Here is a 20072-nt window from a genome sequence, read left to right on the forward strand (position 1 = left end):
TAAGATTCAATAGAATACTTCTGCTAGCTTACACCATCCTTCCACGTGTCGCTATGTGGGGAAGATTGTCATACACTAGGATCATATGAAATATGTCTGCCAGCCCATCACATCTGTTCACGTGTCGCGATTTGGATAAGTCGAGATAGTTTGTCGCATATGAGGAACTATCTTCCTGTTACACATTCTGAAAGCTTGTCATATCTGTGAAATGTCAACCGTTCATAAACAAGTCCTTTAGAAACTTTAAGTATCTATAATACTTAGTTAAATAACTTGTGTTTTAGCGGCTGCCTTTCTAGTTAAAATATGTGCTGGTAAACAGAATCAATGTGCTGCTAATTATATATATAGCTTGCAAAAATACCACTAAGTCCTACAGCATCACACAAAGTAAAGTATAACGGTACTCTAACTTTTCAGAATGAATTTGTATAAAATAATTATTCATGCGGATGTATTTAAATTATAGTGATCATCAGGTAAAGAAAGCAGCCGAACAGTTACGTGAAAGTCAAAGATGTAAAAGACTAGGAACTGTAAACAGAAATATAAAATCTAATAATTAAACTTCTACATCGAAAATTTAAAAAAAAAGAAAAAAAATGTTAGATTGTCTGAAATTCAACGCTTGAAATGATGCACGTATAAAGGTAATATACATATTTTTTAATATCAATAAACAGAAATAACCGTCAACGCATACTGGAAATTCGCTTTTTTTTTTACTCACAACTTACATTCCACTACTTTGAAAGCAATCGTTAAAGTAGCTTGATACACAAAGGTTCTAAATATAATAAATTATTATTTTAAAATGCTAAACTAAGGGACTAGACAAATTCGTCGTCTTGTAAAAAAAATGGTATAACGTTGACTGAACTATGCAATGTATTTTTTTCTGAAAGGATACTCACACAATGTTACGGAAATAGTTTAACATACATATATATTTATATTTACTATCTATCGAAATATATTTATAAGTGACATTATTAGTACGTACATATTACTTCACGTGAATATTTATTTGACGAAAAATTTAGTTTTAAGAGTACTTTATGATGGGTCCCCTGCTGGTGCAGCGGTAATTTTACGGATTTACAACGCTAAAATCAGGGGTTCGATTCCCTCGATGGACACAGCAGGTTGCCCGATGTGGCTTTGTTATAAGAAAACAGACACACAAACAAAGCAATAATATATAATTATTACTTTTTTAATTTATTCTGTTCTTATACAACTATATTGCGTTACCGCTAGTAACTTTAGCATAATCTATGTTACGATTGTATATATACATACACATTGTTGAGTGATACACCATCTTCGAAAATATTATGTTAATATCCAACTGAAAAAAAGACAAAACACCTCGAACCACTTTTTTTTCCTACTTGGAGGATCATTTTTTAAAAGCTGAGTTTAGGTTGTTTGTTTGTTTGTTTTTGAATTTCGCATAAAGCTACTCGAGGGCTATCTGCACTAGCCGTCCCTAATTTAACAGTGTAAGACTAGAGGGAAGGCAGCTAGTCATCACCACCCACCGCCAACTCTTGGGCTACTCTTTTACCAACGAATAGTGGGATTTACCGTCACATTATAACGCCCCCACGGCTGGGAGGGCGAGCATGTTTGGCGCGACGGGGATGCGAACTCACGACCCTCAGATTACGAGTCGCACGCCTTAACACGCTGAATTTAGATAAATACAAACATTTTTGTTTCAATTCAAACGTTAGGAGGGATTAAAACTGGAAAGTGGTATACCAAATATTTTGTTGAACTTCGCTCAAACGATAGACTAGCTGGAAAATATCACCATCCGCCAACTCTTGGGCTAATATTTATCAACGAATAGTGTAAATGCTATCGCATTATAACTTTACCACCCCCACAGCAAAGAAGGCGATCAATTTCGATGATGGGATTCGAACCTACGACCAAAAAGATTGGGAGTTGAGCGGCCCCTAACCACCCAACCAATCAGGCCAACAAATATTTGTAACTTATAAAGTAATCTTTATAGCACTGGAAGTAGGAAAATATAGTTTAAAGTCCTGAAACATTTATATAAAAGTTGTGAGCAAAAAAAAGGAACATGACCATTTTTACATGTACACGTAATATCTTAATTAAAGTTGTAAAATTTATCTGATTCACCGAACATCCTGTTCTATTATTATCAGTATCATTTTTAAAGGTACCGCAACCAATGCTGTTGTATTATGTTTAATAAACGAAAAATAAGCAGATAAGCCGGTTTGTGTCAAAATCTAGAGAAGCAGGCCAGAGTTCTCATTAGAAGTTCAGAATCACCAAATAGCAATTTTAGAAATTTTAAGCGTTTAGACATGTGAAAAAAAATTTTTTATAAAATGTCAACAACGATGAGTCAGAATAAAAAGTAACAAGACCACAAATGGCTACATTCTTGAAAAGCGACTCTTTTGAGGTTATTCTTTTTTCTTAACCATATTGGTGTCATTATTCCTCCTACCAGTCCCGAACATTTTGTAGACAAAACTAAACTGCTTTGAAGTAAATCAAATGAAAGAGAATATAGAGAAAACAACTGAATTAATATCACTAAACAATACAACTCCTCACTCTTTCTGCCTGCCCTTTGTATTACTAACTTTCTTTTAGAAGTTCTGGGCTTCAGCACCTATCCGTATTAGACATTCTTACAGATGCTGTCATAAAAGCGGAGTTCTATGAGAATTGAGGCTAGTCTTGTACCAAAGACTGCCTGGATCTTGTCAAAATCCCTGTAATATTCATCAGTTAACAAGTCGTTAACCACTTGAGTGACGACATAAAACCATTTGCGTAACTTACTCATTTCTTGGCCAAGCAAGAAATTATTATAAAGAAAAGTGCCCTCTGTCGATAGACACTTTGACAGTGATGCTGTTGAATTTTCAAAAGGGTGTCTAGACCATAAAAGAATATCTTGATCACATTGAAAGACCGGCAAGCTTTTATCCTTTTACAACAGCTTTACTAACTTAGCTTTTAGCCGAAATCGTATATCTAGATTGAAACCTGTTATAGTAGTAGTTGTCTTACTATAGATAAGGCTGTTTAGTTTTTTTCCTCTCTCTTCTGCGAACCCGTAATTTTAATGGTACTGCTGGCAGCAGTTGATGGCAAAATTTTGACTTGAAAAAGAGCAGAAATGTAAGTGGTTAGGTCATCTGTCAGTTGTTCGTAAATTTTTTTTTCTGTATTGTAGTATGAGCTCGTAACAAACAATCAAGCGATTCGGACATTTCTAACAGTTTCAACAGAAAAACAGGAAAACTTATAAATGAAAAAAGTGATACTGAAAAGCTTTATAAGTCGTTCTTAATGTACGTAAATTCCAATTCTTCAAAGATGCGAAAAGTCTAAACGGTTAGCGTGTGTGTGTTTTGTGTTTTTCTTATAGCAAAACCACATCGGGCTATCTGCTGAGCCCACCGAGGGGAATCGAACCCCTGATTTTAGCATTATAAATCCGTAGATTTATCGCTGTATTAGCGAGTGGCGAACGGATAGCTAAATAAATGTTCATGGAACATGAACTTATATGTTATGTCATGGGAAGTTTAACTTTTTAATGCATAGAAACTCTATATGCCATTAAGTTTTATAGTTGACAGTTACAAAGTGTGAAGAGAGTGACAGGCCAACATAATGTGAAGATATAGCATATAAAGCATACATATATCACCATATGTGATATCTGTGACTTTTCCTTTTTATAAAAATGTTTAAAACACAAGCTACAAGATACTTGAAAAAAATGTAAGAAAAGCTTTGTGGTCTTGTCAGTTTTTGTACATATTTTGGTGCTTATGAAAACATTTAAGACAATATCTAAATTAATTTACCATTTTTATCTTTGTACTGTCGCTAAAGGACACACGCGCACTCTTGTTTCTAATAACCAATTTAAACCGAAGGGTTAAACCTATGTCAAGTAAATAATTGATTATTTACTACCAGTGGCAAATATCGATTGGTATAACACATAACATTTCTTACCCTTTGATGATAGACAGTGATATGGACGATGATATACTGGTAATATAATTCTTTTATAACCCCCAAAAAGTGTGTGTTTGTGTGTTTTACTATAACAAATTCACATGTAGGCTATCTGCTGAATCTACCGAGGGGAATCGAATCCCTGATTTTAGCGTTGTAAATCCGAAGAAGAACCGTTGTACCAGCGAGGGACAGGTGTATAGAATTTCTACACTTCTCATTAGTTTAAACAAGTTTTACTTGAGTAACTTTCCAGTACTAAAAATAGTAATGAATAAGACATGAGGCAAATACTTCAGGATACTGTTCCTTTATTCTCTGAAAATGAACTGCACGAGAGTGTAGTCACATATTGATACTTTACATTTTGGTTGGTTGTCATTCTGACCAATGAAAAACTGCTACTCCAGTATAAAACCTACAAAAGTACAGGTAGCCGTATTATGCTGAGTAACAGTAGAATAAATCTAGTCATGGATCCCATGGCTGAAATACTTCATAACAAACTTATAGAAACATAGTTTTGTTTGGTCAAGGATACTTCATTCAAATCATTATGGCAGGACTCTGAAGACTGTACATGAAATTGGCATTGTTAATAATGGAAGTGGTAGAAATCTAGAACTCTCCAAAATTGATGTCAAGTGTCTTAATGCATATTCTTTATGAGGCAGATGACGGTCGAACATATATGTTGCCAACGGCATTGCTAAATATATAGAAAAGAACTGCATCACAGTTAAATTTAAACATCTACAGTAAAATATGATGGGAGATCAGTTCAATTTGGGAGCTACGTCTCAACCGACTTTGTTGGTCATCTACAGAAAATCATAATGTCCTGACTGCTGACATGAAAATACGTATTCTGATCTGGCATACCATCTTTCTCATGAAACTTAATCGATAGGAACTCATCTTCGAACAAGATCTTGATTTCAAGCGTAAAATAAATATTGTGAAACGATATCTTGGTGATAAAGACATCGAAAACAGCTATAGTTTGTCGTGTATAAAGTCCAACTTATGTACAGATTAAAGAAATCAAAACATGGTCAAACTGTTTGGCCGAACTATGAGAAGCAATACAAGTCATTTTGAGCAATATTACACAATCGTGTGTTGATGACTTATATGAGAACATTAAAAGACAGTGTAATTATCTGTGACAGAACACAACCGGCTCGCACCGAAAACACAAGCGGAATACACAAATTATTTACTTTCTATTATACTTTCTGTGATATTTTGTACTATTAATAAATTCTGTTAATAAGTACATGCTTTAGGAATGTTCTAAAATTAAAAATCATACATTATTCAGGAAATTTTAACATAACGATAACAGCTGAAAATATTTTGCTTCAAAGGTTCTTATTAAGCTTACAGTAAGCAGATACGTTATTAGCTATGCTATAATTTTTTTATAGAGCCCCCTACAGAATTAACAATTTTTACAGAAAATACGTGTGTTTACCCTGTATTGTATAACGTAGTTATACCTTTTATTTTATGTCAAATATACTCAGTAACTGAACTACTGAAATACTAATGCTTTAAAATTAAACAGGATCAACAGTAAGAAAATGGTTTCGTTAAGTATGATTCAATTTGTTATTTGAGTAAAACTGTTCCATAGACGCAAGCTGTTATAAAATTGTATTCGTAAGTACGTTTCTAATATACTTATCAGATTTCTAAGCTTTGCTGAGTAGACTGTAGGAGTGGGCCCAGTATGGCCAGGTGGTTAAGGCACTTGACTTGTAATCCGCGTGTCACGGGTTCGAATCCCCGTCACACCAAACATGCTTGCCCTTTGAGCCATGGGGACGTTATATCGACGGTTAATCCTTTTTTTCTTTGGTAAAAGAGTAGCCCAAGAGTTGGCGGTGAGTAATGGTAAGTAGTTGCCTTCCCTTTAGTCTTACAATGTTAATTAGGGACGGGTAGCGCAGATAGCCTTCGTGTAGCTTTGCGTGAAATTCAAAACTAAACAAACTGTAGGAGTGAAACAATGTTTACTGAAAAACAAATAATCACACTCCAGGAAAAACGATTTCATTCAAAATCAACATTTCGACTTTCGTTCTTCTCATAGGTTACATAGTCACATACAAATACCAACTAATAAGAGAAAAGAACGCATGAAGTAATTTAAAATTACTTTAGAAATGATAATGTCGGGTGTTACTGCACTCATTAAAAATAATTTGAGTGACTAAATGACAGAAAATAGCAAGCTATCGAATGAAAGAAAATTACAAGAATCAGAAATTATATCAGTTTGTTTTAGGTTTATAAGGTGAAATCTGGAGAGACTCTTTGAACTTACGATTAAGAGTTTAATATTAAAGATGTTTTATCTGATAAACGAAGTTTTGTTAGCTAAAGTGTTCGACAGTAGCCTCTTTAGAATCCAGATTCAATGTGAAATAATAGTTTCTGAAAATTTCATTTACTGGTTTCATCAACGAATTTATCATTACACTGAATACATTCCATTTTATAGAATACAAAATTCGCAGTACGGATGTTATTTGGTTTTCAGTAAGCAAAATGATTCTAATAAATTATCTTGCTAGAAATAATGGACTAGAATATTTTGTGTGTATGATGTAACTTATTTTTATATAAGTGTTTGCGTTGTTTTGTCTCAGCAGTTGGTATTTGCAATTAACACTGTAACCCTTGAGAAACGAATAAACCGAAATGTAGGGTTTAAATATAAACATTTTTGATACTGTTATATTTAGCAGTTCTTAAGAGAACTTAGAATATTTTACTAGAAAATATTACAAATCACCTGAGCTCTGAAAGTTTTAATTTGGCATACCAAAAGTGCTATATTTAGGCCACGTAAAAGGACGTGATATTATGGGCTCTGAAGTAGTCAGAATAGAAGTGAATAAGTATTTTCACATCTCTCCCCCTTAGGACAGTGGCAGGTTTGTAGATCTACAAAACTAAAATTCGGAGTACGATCCACCACTAGATATGAGAGATAGTCCAAGGTGACCTGAAACTAACAAATACTTTCTTTCACGAACATTTTGTCTTTTTTTTTTTAATGCTAAGATTGTTAAGGTTACATGTATTATGGAGAGTCTACATAATACATTGTAGACCATTCAGTCATGTCAATGGTATTAGCTGAAAATTGAAGAGAAAGAAAATATGTAATAATTTATAGGTCGTACTAAATACTCCAAAACTTTTAGCTTTCCTATCGTAACTTAGGCTTCCATTGTAAGTGATTGTAAGTAAAACAGACTGAAATAGAATTTAATAGTTTAAATTAACAGATCCGTAAGTGAAGTTAATATCGAGCTGGAAAATATTCACTACCTAGATATGAGCTCAGGTAATTCGCTAAGACAGATAATCTACCAAAGAATGCTTAAAACATGTATGTCTATGAATTATTCTTTCATGTAATAGTCTAAGTAAGTAGTTTTAGAAAGACTGGTTGGATTAGTCACGGTATGTTGATTTCTAGGATGGTGAGTAAGCCAGAACATTCTCTTGGCCTACTGCTCTAATATTCTGTGAACAATAGTGACATGTCAAATAACAAATACCATATCAAATAACATTACCTGAAGGACAGGTAAGATGGGGATTACTACGATTCTTTGAAACTGATGATCATTTTAGCGTGTAAACGCCATCTAAAGTTATATTGAAACCATATAAGGTGTATCCTTGTTTAAAAACTTGATGTGATTTTTTATGTATCCGAAATATCTTAGGTTAAATTATGAATTCATCGTTAAACATCATAAAAATATTACTTTTACTAAATATGATTTTTCTCAGAGATCTTGCATAATTTGAATTACGTGTTTAGTTGGTCACACGGTTGAAGTTCATGGCTGATTGCTTCAGCTATGTTAGTGTGGGAGTTATGTGGCAATATCAAAAAGCCACTTTAGGTCATAGTCCATCGGTTTACTCAGTTATTTGTAGCTAACTTTTGAGTTATAGAAATATAACGAGATATATACGAAAAACATTAAGATTTAGGCTGTTAGAAGTTTCTGCCAGTGTCAATAAATAATTCTTGTTCTGTAAAAATATAAGTTTGGTAAAACTATATTTTACATGTATGAATAGCAAGTTTCTCATCTGTTGAAATTCTGAAACTTAATAATACTCGAATATAATCTACTTGCTATATAAGCGGCTTAGCGGTATGTCTGCGGAGTTACAACGTTAAAAACCGGGTTTCGATACCCGTGGTAGGCAGAGCACAGATAGCCCCTTGTTTAGCTTTGTGCTTAATTCGAAACAACAACAACTACTTACTATATACTCATGTAAAAATAGGCCACTCTCGAATGTCCCTTACATCAAAAATTAAAATATATATGCACATCATTTTTCGGTATAGCTTATCAAAAATAATAACAAAAACATATGCAGTAGAGTAAGACACATTACTGTTAATAACAGAAATGGGAACATCTGTAGTCTAACAGGTAAAACAGATTATTTATTCATAGGACTTGGTTTTATTCATGAACATTGCTTTCGATAACAGACAAAATATTAATGCAATTTTCTGACATAATCAACAATCTCTTTTAAATAATTGCACAAAAGTACGTAGTATATAGGAAATTAAATCTTCATTAATTTTTTTTCATATTTTTAACGATGTCATTAATTTTAATAACCGTATTTCTGTGTTTCCATTTGTATCATTTTCACAAATGTTTTACAAGAGCTAAGTGTCGAAAAAAGCAAAAAGATTATCAACGGATCCTTACGTAAAAGATGCATATTTATTTTTACTTGGAGTATTTAATACTGTAATGTATTTTTCTTACATAATGCTGGAGTGTATTTGGTTAATACTCTTGTTTTCCCAAATCCCTCTTTCACTGTATTAGTATCTTCTAAATTAGGATCAAATAGCGTATTTTTGCTTATTTCCAATGAGACGTGCTTATATTCATAGACTTTTGCTCCTTACCACCTAGACATTTTCCTCCGCCTTACCCCATCCTAAGCAGAAGTTTTGAACTTAATTATACTATGTTTTACAACTATTTTATACTATACTACTTTTCTATACAATAAATAGTTTTATGAGTCAAGTAGATCTATTGATAACGTTTCGGGCTGCGAATTCAAGGTCTAACGTTCCTACCGCAATGCTCTGTACTTTCAGCAGTGGGTGCCTTGTAATAGTGACAGTAAAGTCGTGTTGTTCAGTTCAAAGCCCGAAAAACCTTTTGTGATGCAAGATGCTGCTGGACAGTAATTCACTATTATGAACGACTTCACACGAATCTTAAGGAGCCCTAATGTGGCCATTTAGTCCATGTGTGCATAAATTTCCGTTCAAGCTAAAAGTATCGATAGTCATATCGTTTTTTTTTAGATGAAAGGAAGCCTCATCTAAGCTAAAAGTTTAACTTTAAAGAAGCAAAGTAATTAAGTTTAGAAAATAAAAACAAGCTTTTCAAACTTTTACTGTACGGTATAATACCGAAATATTTAATAAAATGTTACGAGGCTCATTCAGTTTAAGGGGGCAGATTTGTCAGCTGAACAGAAGCATACGGATATAAAATTAAAGTAAATAACTATCAGAATTAGAAGCTGGCATAGTACCAGTCATATAATACACACATTTTAATGACTATCCTTAACTACTTTGTAAAATGAGTCATATATAACCACAACATATGTTTTCTGTGAACTTAAATGAATGAGTGGTTACACAAATGACGTGTGTATGAAAATTCCAAAGATTAAGTTACAGTTTTTGATTGCTTCATAGCGATACCTCATTCACATTCGTAATATTTCTTGTAAAAACCATGCCTCAACAACAGCAATAAAAGTCTTATGGCGTGGTTATTGTCTTTGAGACCAAATATATGCCATACTGTAATTCAAAAGAAGTAGACAATTGTGTAAGAAAGAATATGTCAAATGTATCATTAAAATTGAGACTCTGAAGGTGTATCTCCATAATAAGATAGGCACGTAGATAAGTGTTAATAGTAATTTTTTACCTTCTAATAAAACCTTTTAGGTACTTAGCCTACAAGTTTTATTTATGAAGACATTGGATGTAAATATTTAATAATTAAAATCAGTAGGTGACAATACATATTAAATCTGATGTAAATCTTTTCTGAAGGTTAATGATACAACCATGAAGATTAAGAAATATTTTATGAGTAGTACATCATATAAGTCATTTTAAAAGCACTTCTTTGAGTCAGATAAGATCGAGTATTTTAAAATAAATGATATACTATTTTAGTTACGGAAAATTATGGTTTTAGTTCACTGTCATTTTTTTTATCTTCCTTCGTATAATTCATCGTCAAACCACTCGATTATCACGTGAATAATCCAAGGGTGTGTAATTCGTTCTAAAGTAGATTTACGTCTGTGATTTACAGAGTACTTCAAAGTTTTTGGGATGCTTTATAAATCCTTACTACACTGGTTCCGAGTGATATATTTCAATTCACGTATGTAATAGTAATAAAAACTGGGGTGGGCATAGAACTTTATTATTTAATGCTAAGTCGACAGAGAAAAATAGGATACATTGAGTATTACCCTGTTAGCTGAGCGTAAATAAGAATATAGAAACTAATTATTGATAGAAAAATAAAAATAATATTTAACTGGCTCACAACGAATGAAACTGTTGATTATCGAAAACTAAAACTTCTACTCTGAGAACTAGTTATTATCTTATTGTTTGTTGCCCTTCTGATAGCTTAGCGGTAAGCTTGAAAGCTTATAACGCTAAATATCTAAGATACACTCGATAGGCACAGAAAGATTGTATACTTTTGTTGTTAAACACAAACAAACAATAAATTTATTCACTATAAACGGAATGCGACTCTCATATATATATATTGTTATTTTCTTATTTTTCACAGCGATTGTAGTAGCTAATTATAATAAATATTAAAACCTACAATCTCAATCTTTCGTCTGGACATAAACACCAGTTACACTCGAGTGGTAGAAAATCGTCTTACTTTAACAGCATGGTAAATATGTCATTGCTAAATACAATTACTTTAAACGAAAACCTGCTGGGTTACAAACAAATTCAACTCTTAAAGAAAGAACTCATATATGCAATATTAACGCCTCCAGTATCACAGTGGTATGTCTGCAGATATATACCACAAGAAACCGGGTTTCGATACCCGTGGTGGGCAGTACACAGTTAGTTCTTTGTGCATAACAAACAAGTTTTCATAGACCATGCATGACCAAGTGGTTAAGGCGCTTGACTCGCAATCTGAGAGTCGCGGATTTGTATCCCCGTCACACCAAATATGCTTGTCATTTCAGTCGTGAGGGCGTTATAACTCTACGATCTTCCCCTTTTCGTTGGTAAAAGAGTAGCCCAAGAGTTGGCGGTGGGTAGTGATGATTAGTTCCCTTCCCACTGCTAAATTAAGGACGGCTCGCACAGATAGCGCGTGCGCGTGCGATATTAATCAAAGCGAGAATCATACCCCTAGATATGCAAAAATATAAAATTCAATGTTAACTTCAGTTTATAAAGTACCACGCAGCACTTCATGCACAAGTATGCAAACATAGAGACAGTATTTGAAAGACTCTTGCATAATGCACTAAATTATTATAATAAAAACTGGCATTAAAATGATTTAATATGTGATCTCGACAGATACTACGTACATGATGAACACAGTCCTAAGCACCTTTCTCCTATGAATATATATTTAAGAAATATAAATCAAGCTGGCCACCATGCACTAGACGCTTAAAACTAGTATAATATTCATACATTTTAATTTTTTTTTCTTCCTTTTTCTGTTGTTGTTTGGAATTAAGCACAAAGCTACACAATGGGATATCTGTGCTCTGCTTACCACGGGTATCGAAACCCGGTTTTTAGCGTTGGAAGTCCGCAGACATACCGCTGAGCCACTGAGGGGGCCTTCCTTTCTCTTTCTTTCTCTTTTTCCGTAAAATATATATATAAATAGATTTAAAGAAATTAAAAATAAATAAAAGTAATAATGAAAAAATATATAACAGAAGAAAATAATAAATGAATAAAAAAAGGGCAACTCAAGACAATACATGGATATTGCTCTGAAAAGGGCCAGAGTACTGTGGGTAACTCTGGCCCAAAAGCAGTACAACAACAACATAGTAGTACCCGACGTAAAAGTTAGAGATGGAGGAAGAGGTCTCGTGCACCTGACCCTCCTGGGTATCTAAAAATTCAACATACCCAAATACGCACAAAGAAGAAAGCGAAAGCGAAGCGATATTAACCATATACATCATCTTTCTGCTACATACTGAAAAGGCTTGAAATTTAGAATTAATCTGTTAAACGTTTTTCAACCACGGTGCTTAGTGCAAAACGTTACGAAACGTTTGTTTATTTCACAATTTCGCGCGAAACTACACGTGTAATCTGCACATAGCCATTCTTAAATCTGAAGGATAGACTAGAAGAAAGGCAACTAATCAACAACACCCATCGCCAACATTTATGATTCACTTACCGTATCCGTTGGTGGGGTTAGATCGTCATTTGTAGTATCCAAAGCATGTTGAGGTAACAACATTCCTCGGATTTACAACCCAGACGCTTTAATTATACCACCCAACACAGGATTTCTCCATTATACCACCCAACACAGGATTTCTCCATTCCACTTTCTCCACCAGCACCAATTTGGAAAAATAGGCCCCGCTGCAAAATAGGATAATTACATTGATAGTTTGATTACACACAACTTATCTGTTACTCTCTCTCCACTCTTAACACTAAGCCCTAACAAGTAAACAAACCACTGGAGAGGGGAGGAAGGAGTGACAACAGACCTGCCATTATTGACCTCCAACCAATCAACGAATTATTTGTCGACCTAATGGTTCTAATTACGAAGACAGATAAAGCGACTCAATAAACAAACTTTTATAAAACTATAATAAAACACTTGGAATGAGAAACAAAACCTTTAATACGGATTTCTACTAGTTGTAGATATCTTTTGTATTTATTTCATTTTTATCAAGACTTCTTGGACCTACATCACGAATACCTTTTGATATTAATATGAAGAGAATTTTAAAAACTTCATAAAGTTCCGCGAGCATGTTTTAATAATAATAATTGTAAATAAACTTCATCAAAATTATATCATACCCGGGACCGCCGCTAGCAGACAGTAGTCCCTATAATTATACCATAACCGGAACCACTGTCAACAGACTGTAGTCCCTATAATTATACTATAACCGGAACCACTGTCAACAGACTGTAGTCCCAATAATTATAACATACCCGGCATCACTTCGAACAGACAGTAGTCCCGATATAATTTGCTTACAATTAATGCCGCTAATAATAAAACAAGTCGTTCGACCTATTGAACTTTAATAAATGTTTAGTAGGTTATTCAACTTATATTAAGATAATTTTCCTATTCTTAAAAATTTAGTGATTTTGGGATCTCTTAATTAAATAAAAAAGTTAGAATCTCAGACTCACTGGAGAATTTATCTTAGTTAATGTTTATATTGCCCAAACCAAATGCAAAAACATAAATGTTTACGTTATAATATTTTATTTATCACTGTTATAAGTAAGTCGTTTTTTGATTGCAGGTAATAACATAGGTTTATCTGAATCTCAACTATCAAACTGTGAACTTTTGTTAATTTGACTAGCCAGTTTGCAGACCACGGGGTGACACTGAGCACTTAATCACAGTGCAGTCAGCACAATCCAATCTAGCTGGTTCTGTGATAGCTAGCTTGTTATATCCTGCCATGACCTTTCGTGAGCGACGAGTAGAGAAACCCTAAACGCAAATAACTAAACTGTTCGTTGTATAGTAATAAACTTAGAATGTAAATGTTGATATTAAAATCTGATGAGCTAAGTTTAAAGAAACAGTAAAATGTTGGTAAGGCTGAAAGCATGACTCCTTTGTATAAAATTGAACGTTTTTCTAATATCTCTCTCAAAACATAAGAAAATAAAGATAAGAACAACAACAACAACAACAAAAAAAAACAACATACCACTGCTTACGTGTTGATAAGTTACATGGCTTGTTAGTATGTAGGTCTATATTCGGTATTACTTTTTTTTTTTCAACGTAAAATGTGTAACGGCCAACTCGCTCCTTACAAGGTGGTAACAAGTTGAAATATGTAAACTATCCAATAGGAACAAAGTTGCGTTTTTTCATTCGAGTTTCTTTCTTGTTTGTTCTCCAGATGAATCACAATTCACTTAATGGAGAACGTTCACATCATATTTACAAATGTTCTGATTTGATATTAATTAACTATTCTGATCAAGTGCTCTGGGCGTGGTCAGCGTCAAAGCTTTAATAAATTAAAATTTGTGAGAACTTTGCAACAATAAAACTCAGTAAATTTTAGTCCACCTTGCACATATCAATTACCTATAACCAACGTTAAAGATAATAAATATGCGGGCGTCCTTTATCTTGGGCTAGTCAAAAACAACTTAATGTTCGCAGAATGCATATCCTTGCAATTAAACATATGATATTTGCAAACTTTTGTCGTAAAATTGCTATATGGGAAGTAACACACTCTGTATCGAAAATCGTTTCTCCTAACATAGTTCATTTAATATTTTAACGCAGTTTCTCAGATGTTTCATTCACCAAAGGTTTTGAGCATTTGGAAATCGCTAAACAAAATCCACACCTTATGAGATATGATTAGTTGTCCTTTACAGAAAATCAAAAGAGCCCTTAAACGCAATTTTAGAATTAGGTGTTGAACTCAACACTTTCAAAAGATTATATATGCTCACAATAATAACTTAAGAAGCAAAAAAAAATGTAAGAATAACAAAAAACGCACTGTGTGTTTTGAGGTGGATTGGATAAATATATTTATGAAGTAATTTTCTTGGGGTATGTAGATATGTTAACAAATATAATCTAACCTGCATAAAAGCCACTGCGTATTATGTCACGCTTGATTTCTCGTTATTTATCAAAATAGGAGAAGTCATAAAAGCCAAAATGCATTTATTCAGGTAAATTAGTTTGCGTAATGTCTACCTATTGCGATTTCAGTGTCGGCATGCAAGGAAGCCACAAGGATGTGCCGTAAAACCTTATAAATGTAGGAAGTGTTGGTATAATAAACATGAACTAACTATACAGTGTGGAATCACCTAATATAGAACCAAATGTATACAGTTTATCATGAAATAAAAAATTTAGTTTAAATTTTAGACTTAGATCGTTTCTGAATTAAGCTATTTTCTGCTATATCACAAACGTTTTTAACAAAATGCAAACCTCTTTAATCAATGGACACTTTAAATTATAAAACCAATAATTTTTTTCCAGTTTTGTTGTTTATAAATTTCATTTTATACTTTTCAGTACACAGATAAACAACAATAGTAGGTTATTGTGTTGAAAAAAATCCCACTTGAAGTAAAAAATCTCTTTGTTAGCTTGAAGATAACCTAGGAAAGTCGAAACCTAATTCTCTGCTTTATTTGTAAAAGTGTTAATACCCACACCAGCCGTCCTGAGATACAAATATTAGGTTATACTTTTGTTGCTAAACAACATGAGATAAAAGCCATTGTTGGGAAGTAGTGTTACGAAAATACACTAGCTTTTCTGTATATTAGAATTCTTTATATAACTAATTTTTACCAATAATTGTTATATTAATACTCCACTAATTTATATCACGACTAATCTTAATTTTGACTGGCTCACAAAAGAATTTACTGATGTTTTGATTGTCTCGACTGCTCTTTTCTGGCTCTTTGTTGGTTTAGCTTGATTTTGCAAAAATTATTTATTTTAGTTCGCTATGAAGTGTGACGTTAGGGTATACTATGGGATGTTGGGTAGTAGTACTTACCCCGTTATTTTTCACGAGCTATACGCTAGTTTATTATATAATGGTGTCTCACACGCTGTAAAAGTTAGTAACAATTCATGGAATTCTCAGTATGATCTATTAATAAAAATGTCGTATTTATATTGGTAGGATACAAGTTCTTAGTTGATGATATTCACTAATACAGAACTATAGGTAAAGTTATACTTTTGATTTTCCTGTGGTGAATAACTTACCTATATCAATAAATGTTCTTATTTCTTATTTATATCCATATAGATAAAATGTCTTTTCAAACTACCACTTATTCAAGAAATCTAGCAATACTTGATCAAAAACTTTACATAAATAGCCGTCCTCTGAATGCTGCAAAATTAATAACTGTAGTGTATATTTTATCTTCTATTCTGAGAGAGCTTGATATGATTTGTTGGTGAAGGTACTCGACTCACAATCTCCAAGTTTTGCTTGTCCTTCCAACCGTAGGGGCGTTAAATGTATCCTAAGAGTTGGCGACTAGCAGCGGTGTTGACCTCCTATATAGTATATGACTAACGCAGATGGTCTAAGAATAGATTTGCGCGAAAGAACAATAAGCTATTTGCTTTAGTTTACAGTATCGTGAACAAGACCATTTCACCAAATGAGTTAGGCTAAATTTTATAGAGTCCAAACATGTTTGATTATATTTAATTTTTGTTCATTATCGGATTATAATTTTATGTTTAATTATATTATAATTATTTTCAGTTAGTTTTAGTGTTAAGACCTATTAAAGTTTCTTCCCTATTGAAGGATATCCAACTTGGATATCTTGTGCTGTATGATGACTATATATATATATATATCTTCTATTGGTTAACGTAACAGGAGTTTCGAAAACTGTACATTTTGTCACGATTTTGAATTGACAAATGCAGTTTATAGTATTTACAACCATAAATAAAAAAAACTATACCTAATACAACACGTATGGATACCTATATATGTTCACGGCAAAACCGGATTATTGAATATTGTTCACTTTTCAAACCGACTCGTCTAACAAAATGCAAATTTGCTTGGGCAACCTTTGTTTTTAATAAACCAAGTAAAAACGTTTTTAGTTCAAGGACATTTGCGTCGTCTATCACTTACATTAAAGTTTCTGCATAAACCATTTCATGATAAAAGAAGGACTTTTAAAAACAATGCTTATAAAATGCACATGCCTCAAAATATAACCAATTTATATTGGCGAATAAGTACCTTAGCGTGAGTTTTTCACAACCAAGAAATCTGAGGGATATTAAGACAAAAGGAACAAACTGGATTATTTGTAAATAAACTGAGTCTTTCCAATATTTATTCATTGTTAAGTGCAAAGGTGTACAATAACTTACATAATCTATGCCTACCGCAGGGATCGAACCCGATTTTACGGTTATAAATTCTATAGATTACCGCTCAGCCATTTCAAGCTTTCGTTATAAGTGAAAGTAATAAAATTTATTTTTTTTTGTCGATAGTTGACGTTTGTAAAATTAAGCATATTCACCAGGTTTTCGAAGCTACTGTAAAGGTTTCGTTCATTTTATTAACTTTAATTCTACTGTTCTTTAGTCTTAAATTCACCCTTAATTAAAAGATTGTTCATGGTAATTTGCAACGGGCAAAACTATTTCATGAACTTTGTCACTCGTAATTTAGAAATGCTGCTCGTTTGCTTAGAGGAGGTATAAGCAATTAATAAAGAGTTACAAGAAACATTGTGCTTTATTGCGTTTGCACTTTATTTTATTGTATTTGTAATTAGTTTTGATTAGGTTAAAACTCCCGTATGCACTTTATATATTGTGTAGTGAAACCGTAAATTCTGAACAAATATTATATGTATAAAGTATAAATTTTGTCACTTTTTATTCTGTTTTTAAAATTTTAATTACTGTGACTTCTCTTTGTATTTTAAACGTGAATGCATATTTTATACACCAACCGTTTTTATAATAATTGAACATTTTATATTTCAAGAAATTTGACGTTGTGTCAAATATAACAGAAATATAACGTTTCTGTAAAACCGTCTTACAACAAAATAATTTTTTTGTCTTTTTCCCTGTTATTACGCTTGCAATTTAATGATTGTTTTTTTTTGCAATTGCTTATGATATACTATTTCTACAGATATAAAATGAAGTTTTATAAATTCTTTAATGGAGACCATAACAACCTCGATTTCAAAAGTTTGATGACAGTAGTTATCCTTTACGTGTAAACTATCCACTTATGTGAAGAGACTCATGTCCTACAGAATGCAATTACGTCTAGGATATTTAATTTAATTTGCACGTGGGAATTTATTGTTTTCCGTGAAAGGATTTATTTACATAAATTATACTCGAAAAATGTCATGTATTTTACAAAACCGGCAGAGAGATTTCATTAGGCTACACCTGTCCATTGACAGCGTACTTTCTTGTTTTCTGTTGAACTTTATGAGAAGTTGGACACGAAGTTTTTTATAGCATATCGCAATTGTTTGTGATATGGGCTTCATTGAACTTAATATGGTTAGAATATGACCAGTAATTTAATAAAAATTGATATGCATGTTCAGCTTGCAATTACACCCCTTTCACATACCTCGTTTCAATCAGCATCATTCCAGCTCTAAGATAGAATGATAAGCACGTTATTTTTAAAATAAAAATGTATCTTTAACACTGATTTCTGTGCTTAGACAATGGTTGCTGTGTAAGAAATATAGAAAACATAATTCTAAGCTGAACTAAAGTAATAAATAATGCTCAGACAAGAGTGCTGTAATGCCCATGGAATGAGGAAGAAATATAGAGCGTTATTATCTCAGTACTGGTGGTCTAAAATGATGGGTCCTTTTTTTAGGTAGTCTCGTCCCTAATCTAAGAGTAATTTATGTGTAATTAGTAAAATTCAACCTCCAACAGAGATATTAGAGATCACTGCAATTACGTTGTAACAAATGTGGTTTAGTTTTGTTTTGAACAAAGGGGGCATGGTTGCTTTAGAAACCTTAAAAATACATTCTTAAAAAAACAACAAAAAAAACATGTGGCTTACATTACACTCCAATGGGTGTACAGCCTCAGTGTTTACAGGAGATATTCATGTTGTTTAATTATGCCTAATTTATCTGTACTGCTTCTTCTGTGAGGCTTTGTGTCGCCGACCTCAAGGGTTTGTACCCAATCCAACACAGTGCTTTTTCTTGACATGATGCATAAATAACAGAAATAAATCAAATATATATGTAATTTCTTGTGAGTGTGGGTGCGTGGTTCTATACATCTGTTCCAAATAATTTTAATTTAACTTGATAAGAAGAGTCTTGACGTTTTAGAGCGTTTAAACTGGCAAAGTATAAAAACCTTTCAGATCACAAGCATGATGAATTAATAAAGCAGATTGCTGACGATTAAAAACACGTGATTTCTAGAATGCCCATTACGAACTTTTTGCAAGAAAGGTGCACAAGGTTGCCCGTTGAAACATTAATTGCACACATTTCTGATGAAAATCTACTGATAGTAATATACTTGGAAATCTAATAGTTCATTATTTTATTTCATCATATATAACACCAAGAGCAGTTTATTGATTAACTGTCCAATTTTTTTCTTCTCCGTTGTGCAATTCAAATGCAATCATACACAGTTTTTCACAGTCAACATTACAATAACTAGTTGGAATGGTTATCAAGATTGAAATTATTTTGAACGTTCTAAGAGTATGTCTCCGAATGAACTATTTACAAAACAATTTGGTTGCTGTATTTTTGTTTTAGAATATTTTACATCAGTAATTGTTTTTAACTATATTCCTAATGACTAACACTAGGAATTTTAAAAATCTGATTTAATTCTTTATTTTCTCTAATGTCCATCTTTTATTCAGTCTTTACATTTTGTTTTTACTGATTTTAAACTTTGGTTTTCACTTCACTACGATATTTTAATACTGCTAGACATGTTCTTTTTGATGTTACCAGCTTGATTTCTATTTCATTTACTCTGCTTTAAGACGTTTAACAGTTGCACCAAAGTACACTTTTCCACATAAACAGCTTTGCCTATTTCCTGTCAGTAAAAAATATACTCATGCAACGTACGGTGAAAGGTTTATAAAAG

General features: G+C 32.7%; 1 protein-coding gene and 1 long non-coding RNA gene across 4 annotated transcripts in view; one reads left to right on the top strand and one right to left on the bottom strand.

Annotated features, from left to right (window-relative positions):
- Positions 1 to 20072, top strand: part of LOC143248122 (thrombospondin type-1 domain-containing protein 4-like) — a 203382-nt gene that overhangs the window by 66456 nt on the left and 116854 nt on the right. The gene's annotated exons all lie outside the window — the stretch shown is intronic.
- LOC143249122 (uncharacterized) overlaps positions 1 to 20072 on the bottom strand; it is a 98272-nt gene that overhangs the window by 7329 nt on the left and 70871 nt on the right. Inside the window, exon 1 of one of the 3 annotated variants that reach the window (XR_013027569.1) lies at positions 12573 to 12868. The exons of the other annotated variants lie outside the window; for them this stretch is intronic. This is a non-coding gene — a long non-coding RNA (uncharacterized LOC143249122). Of the gene's footprint in view, positions 1 to 12572; positions 12869 to 20072 lie in introns of those variants that run through there. 3 annotated transcript variants of the gene reach the window in all.

Source organism: Tachypleus tridentatus, chromosome 4, assembly GCF_004210375.1.
Source record: "Tachypleus tridentatus isolate NWPU-2018 chromosome 4, ASM421037v1, whole genome shotgun sequence".
Lineage (NCBI taxonomy): Eukaryota > Metazoa > Arthropoda > Merostomata > Xiphosura > Limulidae > Tachypleus > Tachypleus tridentatus.